The sequence below is a fragment of the Triticum urartu genome, chromosome 7A (assembly GCF_056163025.1).
Source record: "Triticum urartu cultivar PI428250 chromosome 7A, HENAU_Tu73, whole genome shotgun sequence".
Classification (NCBI taxonomy): Eukaryota; Viridiplantae; Streptophyta; class Magnoliopsida; order Poales; family Poaceae; genus Triticum; species Triticum urartu.
In genome coordinates this window covers 96,687,460-96,695,430 of record NC_141879.1, presented here as the reverse complement: position 1 = coordinate 96,695,430, position 7,971 = coordinate 96,687,460, and positions in this window count along the sequence as shown.

The following is a 7,971-nucleotide window of genomic DNA, read 5'->3' as shown; positions in this document are numbered from 1 at the left end:
TCAAGAACTCACATATATTCATGAAAACATAATAGGTTCAGATCTGAAATCATGGCACTCGGGCCCTAGTGACAAGCATTAAGCATAGCAAAGTCATAGCAACATCAATCTCAGAACATAGTGGACACTAGGGATCAAAACCTAACAAAACTAACTCGATTACATGATAAATCTCATCCAACCCATCACCGTCCAGCAAGCCTACGATAGAATTACTCACGCATGGCGGTGAGCATCATGAAATTGGTGATGGAGGAAGGTTGATGATGACGATGGCGACGGATTCCCCTCTCCGGAGCCCCGAACGGACTCCAGATCAGCCCTCCCAAGAGAGATTAGGGCTTGGCAGCGGCTTCGTATCGTAAAACGTGATGAATCCTTCTCTCCGATTTTTTTCTCCCCAAACCCGAATATATGGAGTTGGAGTTGAGGTCGGTGGAGCTTCAGGGGGGCCACGAGGCAGGGGGGCATGCCCAGGGGGTAGGCACGCCCCCACCCTCGTGGACAGGGTGTGGGCCCCATGACGTGGATTCTTCTTCTAGTATTTTTTATATATTCCAAAAATATTCTTCGTTGATTTTCAGGTCATTCCGAGAACTTTTATTTCTGCACAAAAATAACACCATGGCAATTATGTTGAAAACATTGTCATTCCAGGTTAGTTCCATTCAAATCATGCAATTTAGAGTCCAAAACAAGGGCAAAAGTGTTTGGAAAAGTAGATACGGCGGAGACGTATCACTCACCAGAGGAGCATGATGTTGGGGCCCAATCCAAAACACAGACAAGTTACAAATTTAGATAGCACATTGCGTAGCAGTAAGCAAGCAGTTGGCCATTCTGTAGCTCAATTAAAGTCTTAGGGAGCATAATGAACAGCAGAGGGTTTCATACAAACATACTACAACAAGCAAAACTATGCAATCATTAGCCTAGTATAACTAGATTGTGAGCCTCATGCAATAATAGTTGGTTAATAGACTTCGAAGCTTCAAGCACACTTCGGTAGAGTAATTAAATGGTAAGGTCTTTAATTATGTCAACTAATGGTTATACAAGTAGCCAACATCAGGCATCATTCTTTGGGCATCTCATTAACTGAGGACAAATAAAGAAATTGAAAAGAGCAAATTAACTATGCCTGAAACAAACAAGGAATTGAACTGTTGAGTTGGATACAGTGACTTACCTTAGCAGGTTGAAGAGGCTCATCGCAGCTCCTACTTCTCTTGCAAGGCTCCTTCCTAACATCTTGTACTTTGAAATCCTCAATCTTATCTTCATTGCACCCCCTCTGCAAGGTGACACAAACTAGTTACTCGTCTCCTTGGAAGATAAATATGCATACTTTCCAGTATGTGAACACAAAAGGATGAGATTATAACAAAACAACACAACATAATGAAACATGCTGCATCTCTTGCACTTGCACACAATGAAATGAGCATTTACTATGTCTGCACTATGTAAAAACTAGGCATACCTTCGAACTGGATCTCTAGGTACTCTTGGAGAGCCTACTTTAGTGTACAGCCAAACCTTTATGTCACCTATGAGTTAGAAAAGGCCCCACTACAGCATCCCTTAGTGTTTGAATCGTTGACAAGCTCTATTAGAATGTTAGGTCAAGAACAACAAGTAATCAAAGCAAACAGTCCTAGTATGGCTGGCTGATGCAAACAAGCAATTGAACATATGTGTGAGCAAATCTTACATATCAAGAAATAAGCAAAGAAGGAGGCTTAAAGACCATCACTTGACTGACCAGATTTAAGGGGCATTTAAACATCATGTTCAATGTATGAACTAACATAAACATTGCATATTCCAGATTCTATAATGAAATGCACATGTATTAGGTTATGAAATGTATGATGATGCCTAAATGTACACTATAGCAGGCAGGAGTGATTCATCATTGCACGCACAATTGAATTGCAGGTTAAGGGCCAGTTCTATTCCGCCTTTTCAGGGCTTATTGTCAAAATAAGCCATAAAAGATGTAAAGAAGTCATTTTTGAGTTATGTTCTTGGGCTTAACTAATTTCACTTTGGAGGGGGGTGTTTCGGGTAGAACCTCACTAAAAATTGAAGGGAAGAGGAGTAGTGAAATGACTCTATTGTCTGCCTATATTACACTCAAAATGCAACTACTGACGCTCACGTCACACCTCACCCTCAAGTAAAAACAAACACGCAAGCGTTCATTGCCCTGTCCGCTTGCATCTCCTCTCCCCTTTCCCTCTACCTCGATCCCCTGCCTGCAGCACTAGGGTTCCTCCAGCGAGCCGTTGCCACTGGTCCCATCTAGCCTGGTCCTCGATGATGCTCTGTCCAGCTAGGCTACATGGCCGGCGGGTAGGGGCAAATCTCCCTGGTTGCTCCTCCCTCTGGCGCCGCCCCTCATTCTCATGGTCTCCAGCAGCTGCTCCACTGTGGTTCGTCCAACGCACTACTATGGCAGGCGCTGCACAACTACGGCTGATGCCACACTGCGGCAGAAGGCACCTTATTCCCCCTCCCCGCCTCCCAGGCCGTGGCCTTGAGGTGCTGTTGAAGGATGAGCTCATCCAACAAGGTGAGGATCTCCTCTGATTTTTTGCCAAATTTTCATTCTGATCCACTATATGATGAATTGCTATGAGCTGCTTCTGCTGCTGCTATATGATGCATTGCTATGAGCTGCTCCTTCTGCTGCTATATGATGAATTGCTATGAGTTGCTGCTGCTATATGATGAATTGCTATGATCTGCTGCTGCTATATGATGAATTGCTATGAGCTGCTGCTGCTATATGATGAGTTGCTATAAGTTGCTCCTGCTGCTGCTGTATGATGAATTGCTATGAGCTGCTCCTGCTGATGCTATATGATGAATTGCTATGAGCTGCTCCTGCTGCTGCTATATGATGAATTTCTATGAGCTGCTCCTACTGCTGCTATATGATGAATTGCTATGAGCTGCTCTTGTTGTTTCTATATGATGAATTGCTATGAGCTGCTCCTGCTGCTGCTATATGATGAATTGCTATGAGCTGCTGCTGGTATATGATGAATTGCACACTGCTGTTGTTGTTGCTGTTGTATGATGAGTTGCTATGAGCTGTTGCTGCTATATGATGCTTTCAGGTGGTGTTGCTATATGATAATAACCAGCCACTTGGACCATCGAATTTCAATAAATAGTTGTTCTTCATTTAAATGTGGGTCATGCGTTCTTCGTTTAAATTAGGCAATGGGATCTCTATGGAAAACATTGACCAAAGTAGATTGTGCCAAGTAGATGGTATCTTTGTATTTGCATTTTGAGCAAATAGTGATGGTTTGTTTTCCTATCATATTAATTACTGCACTGGGTTCGATTTGTGATGTTTGCAAGTCAAATTAATTTTCATATGGGTAGCAAAATGAAAAAATATAATGCAATCTAGACTTTTCACTAATCATACCAAAGATAACCTGAAAACGCAATGAGAAGAACTGGTTCGCTTATTACATGGAGCTTATATTCACAGGTGCTTATTTTCTTAGGATAACTCGTAATAACTGTCCCTAAGAAACTTGGCCAATAGAACTGACATACAAATAACATGTCACGATGATTGCAATGGAGGAGTGGCGTACCATAGCACACTGTATAGGCTCACCGTTGGCTCTCCTTTTTTGCGATGTTGTACTTTTTCATTGTGTAACCCTATCTGCAAGTTGACACGGCAAATTTCAGACATCTCTACATGATAATATATTGCATATCCCTTGCGCATATTTAAACCACCAATTAATGATTGTGTGTGTAGCATAAACTAGCCATGACTCTGTGTGCTGGATTAGCTGGCACTCTAAGGGAGCCTAATGTAGTGCACTGGAATTCCTACATGCCACCTACGATTTTGTGTAATGTACTGCCTCTGTTCCTAAATATATGTCTATGTAGAGATTCCAGTATGGACCACATACAGATGTATATAGATGCATTTTCGAGTGTAGATTCACTCATTTTGCTCCGTATGTAGCCTATAGTGGAATCTCTAGAAAGACTTATATTTAGGAACGGAGGTACGAGGTAGTATCATGTATGACATCTACATATCTAATTTAGCAGCCAGTAGTAGAAATCATTGTCTGCACAAAGGGATTACTGGTAGAAAATCCTAGCAAAGCACGCAGGCAGGCACAGAACAATACAAGAGAGAGAGACACATGCTTACAAGATCATAGCAATGCCTCGGTCTAGGATCTTGGTTGGCCAAACTATTAGATCCAGAAGAAACATCGTCTTTGTAGTTTTTGCCAGCTGCATAACAGGTAACAGCGACCTGTTAGTATATTTGAAGTACATCGGGCAGCTGATGCTGGACGGGTTTAAAGGTGACAAGTACCTAGGCCGTGGCGGCTTGGCATCTTGCCAGACGGTGGGAATCAGGTTAGAAACGTCAAGGGTGATGACATTGCGCTGGCTGTCGGGGTCCGGTAAGGAGATCTAGAACCGCCGAGTAGGGTGTTTGTGGAGCGGCTCTGATAGGGTGGACTACGGTGTGGGCGAAGCGGATCTGTGGTCGTGGACGAGGGCGTAGGTGAAGCTGCTCCGGTGGTTGGGTTAAGGATGGTGTCGACGATACGGATCTGCGGCCGTGGATGGGGTGTCAGAAGCTGCTTCGGTAGGTTGGATGAGGGTGCGAGGAAGCGGATCTGAGGCCGTGGACTTGTGAGTTGGCAAAGCGGCCCCGGTAGGGTTGAGAATGGTATAGGTGAAGCTACTATGGTGGGGTTGACGATGGTGTCGGTGAAGCGGCTCCGGTAGGGTTGAGGAAGGTGTCTGTGAAGAGGATTAGAGGCCGTCGATGGGGGCGTCGGTGGGGCGGCTCCGGGGGGTGTGGACGAAGCGTCTCCGGTGGGGAGTACGAATGAGCCACTGCAGATGCGCTGCGGTTGACGAGAGTACCGGCAAAGCAGATCCGGCGCCGTGGACAAGGCCGGCACTGAATGAGTTGTGGTACAGTGGTGGATGAGCAATCTACTTGTTTCTAGGGGAGGTGGGTAGATGTGGCCGCAGAAGCAGATCCGGCAAGGTGGACGCCGCTGGCAGTGAATGGGCTCTGATGCGCCGGTGGATGAGCAGTCTAGGGTTTCGAGAGGGGAGGGGAGAAAGGCCGATGAAGTACGGACGGCGTGATGTGAGATGCTCTAGTGCTGTGGAGTTAGTCGTTTTTGCGGGAGGGGAGAGGAAACGGGGGCGCCGTGTAGTGGGGGGAATCGGAAGTTACCAAAGCAGATCCGACCTATTATGTAGATGAGGGCGGCATTGTAATTGTTGGTCTCCGTGCACCAAGGAAAAGGGGGGAATTTTGCATGCTAAAAACTAAGGTGGCGGAAATTTTAGAAGGAGGCGGGAGATTTTGCCGCCCGCGGGATCGTTCGTATCCAGTTTCAACTAATTTTGGACCGTGCTAGCGGGAAGGTCATGCGAGACTGTGTACATGGGGCACGCATCAGCAATTAATAACTGGTGTGAAGTCCACCCCAGAAAAAAAGACAATAACTCGGGATGATGCGCCGATAACTTGGATGTTCACACGGGCGTGGCCAATCATACGAGTGTAGTGGGGCGTTCACAAAAAAAGGGATCAAATGCTCAGCCTATGTATTTCTCGTGTAAATAGATAATTTAGTGCAATTGGTTATTTACTTTAAACATAATGCATTGACGTGTTAGTGTAGAGGCGCACAAAAAGAAATGGATATTGTAGTCCGCTACTTAAAAGTGTTACCTCATATGATTACATAGCCTCCATTTCATAAATTGCGTACCCGTTGAATTCATATATGAATATTATATATATTACTTCATAATAGAACCTTAAATCATCCAAGACTAATGATTTTGAATGGAAGAGTAACAATGGTGCATGTACATGATAGCTACATTGGTTGTTTGAAGAAACATCACTGTAACTTTGGCATGCACAACTGAAAAGGTTTATTTAAATAGAAAAAAATGTGATATGTGAGTGTCCAATCTTTATAGCGTTGAATCGATATTGTACCTTTGGCCACGATACGAAGTAGATATTGATTTATGTTCAAGCGGTGCACGTCCACGATCGCTAGATAGTGATACGTGAATGAATTGTGCAATCTCTCTCACATGCATACATATCTCATTTCCCTCTGGGAATCGGATTCACACACGCGCACTTCGTGTATTTCTCTCCCTCCATCAAGGTTAGAATTCGTCTTTCTACCCCGTCCTACAAGTCTCTCACACAGAAACACACACGCTCTCTCTGTCGAACACGCCCACCCCTTTAATTCCGCCTACCCACAACCACTAATGTCTCAAAGTATAATAATGTATCTCACACATATGCCTAAGGTTAACTCGAGTTCCGGAACCATATGAATACATACAATGGGATTCCAGCAGAGCACCTTTTGTTTTGAGATTTCTCTCTCTCACACACACACGCGCGCGCGCGCGCATTGTTTCGTGCTTCATTTTTTCCGGCACTCGCATGCACACCATTTTGTTTATCTTCGTGATTCTTTAAGTATGCCTGGCACAAATGCTATCTACCTATCCCTTAATATAGCTAGATATGTGTCACACAAACTCCTTCTCCCTACTAGCAAGATGCCCATGCGTTGCACGGAACATCAAGATGCATTTGTATGAGTAGTTTATCTTGTGGGAGAAAAGGATGAACGAGGGAATGCCACACCGGCGGGTACTACCTGTAGTACGAAAGTACTCCAGCTGAGGATTGATGCTCGGGACGAAATGTGTCACAGCCGCTGGATGAAAATTCGATGGTCCGGGAGTACGGATCGGAGCACAGCAGCAGAGCAGGAAAACCGCGTCCAATCGGGTGTGGCTGTGGTAGAAAGTTGATGGTCACCACAGTTCAGCTGACCCGCATGTCATGCACACAAAGGCAGAGGAGCGATGGGGCCGAGAGGGATGAGGCGCACGTCGGGGGGATGAGGATCCCCTGACGTGAACAATCCTACCATTCTGTCACTGACATGTGGGACCCCCAAGTGTGGGTCCCAGATGTCAGCAAAGGAAAGGTAGGGTAAGGCAGTGATAGCCATGTCAGAGGATCCATGTCCACGTCGGGGGACATCGTGCTTACAGGTAGGGTTGGAGCAGCGTCGTGGGAATCGCGTGTGGGTGTGGCAGTGGTAGAAACAAGAAACGTGATGGTCGTCGTGGTTCAACTTCCATGGACAAGCTGTCATGTCTACTGACACATGTATATCAAAACTAGTGTTTTATATTTCAAGCACGTGAACAAGTATTATTCTACTACTTTGGATCCATTGCAACACACGGGCCAGCACATTGGTAGTAGTAGTGTCTATCTCTATCTCTAGAGGCCTTCCCTCGTTCATCCTTTTCTCTCACAAGATAAACTACTCATACAAATGCATCTTGATGTTCCGTGGAACGCACGAGGATGTTTCCTTGGGGTCTCTCCAGCACGGCGTGGCCGTAGTTGCAAGTTGACGCCCCTTGAGATGCCGACGTTGATGGGAACTCGGATTTCCTCCGATGAGCAGGTAAGATGAGTTTGATCACGTAGTAAATGCATTCTAAAGACTACTTCCGTGTCCATTTCCTAATTCTCGCCCTGCCCACTATTTCACAGGTTAGGCTCGGTGCGAGTGGAGATTGGCTTGCATATGTACGGGAGGGCACCAACATCAATTTGCACAACATTTACAATGGTGACACCGTTCCTATAGAACCTTTGTCCAACATTGGGATCAGCCATGCAACGGGCCACCACATGAATTGGTAAGATGGAACCACGGTGAGATTGAATAAGATAGAACGAACCTTGCACATGGCGGTCAAAGGTGGACCATGATGTCTGCGGCTGATTTGTTGTTGTACGAGTACGAAGACGCTGTGCTCCTTTCTAACCGCATCTTCGCAGTGACAAACTAGGGGACTTGTTTCGTATGGGAC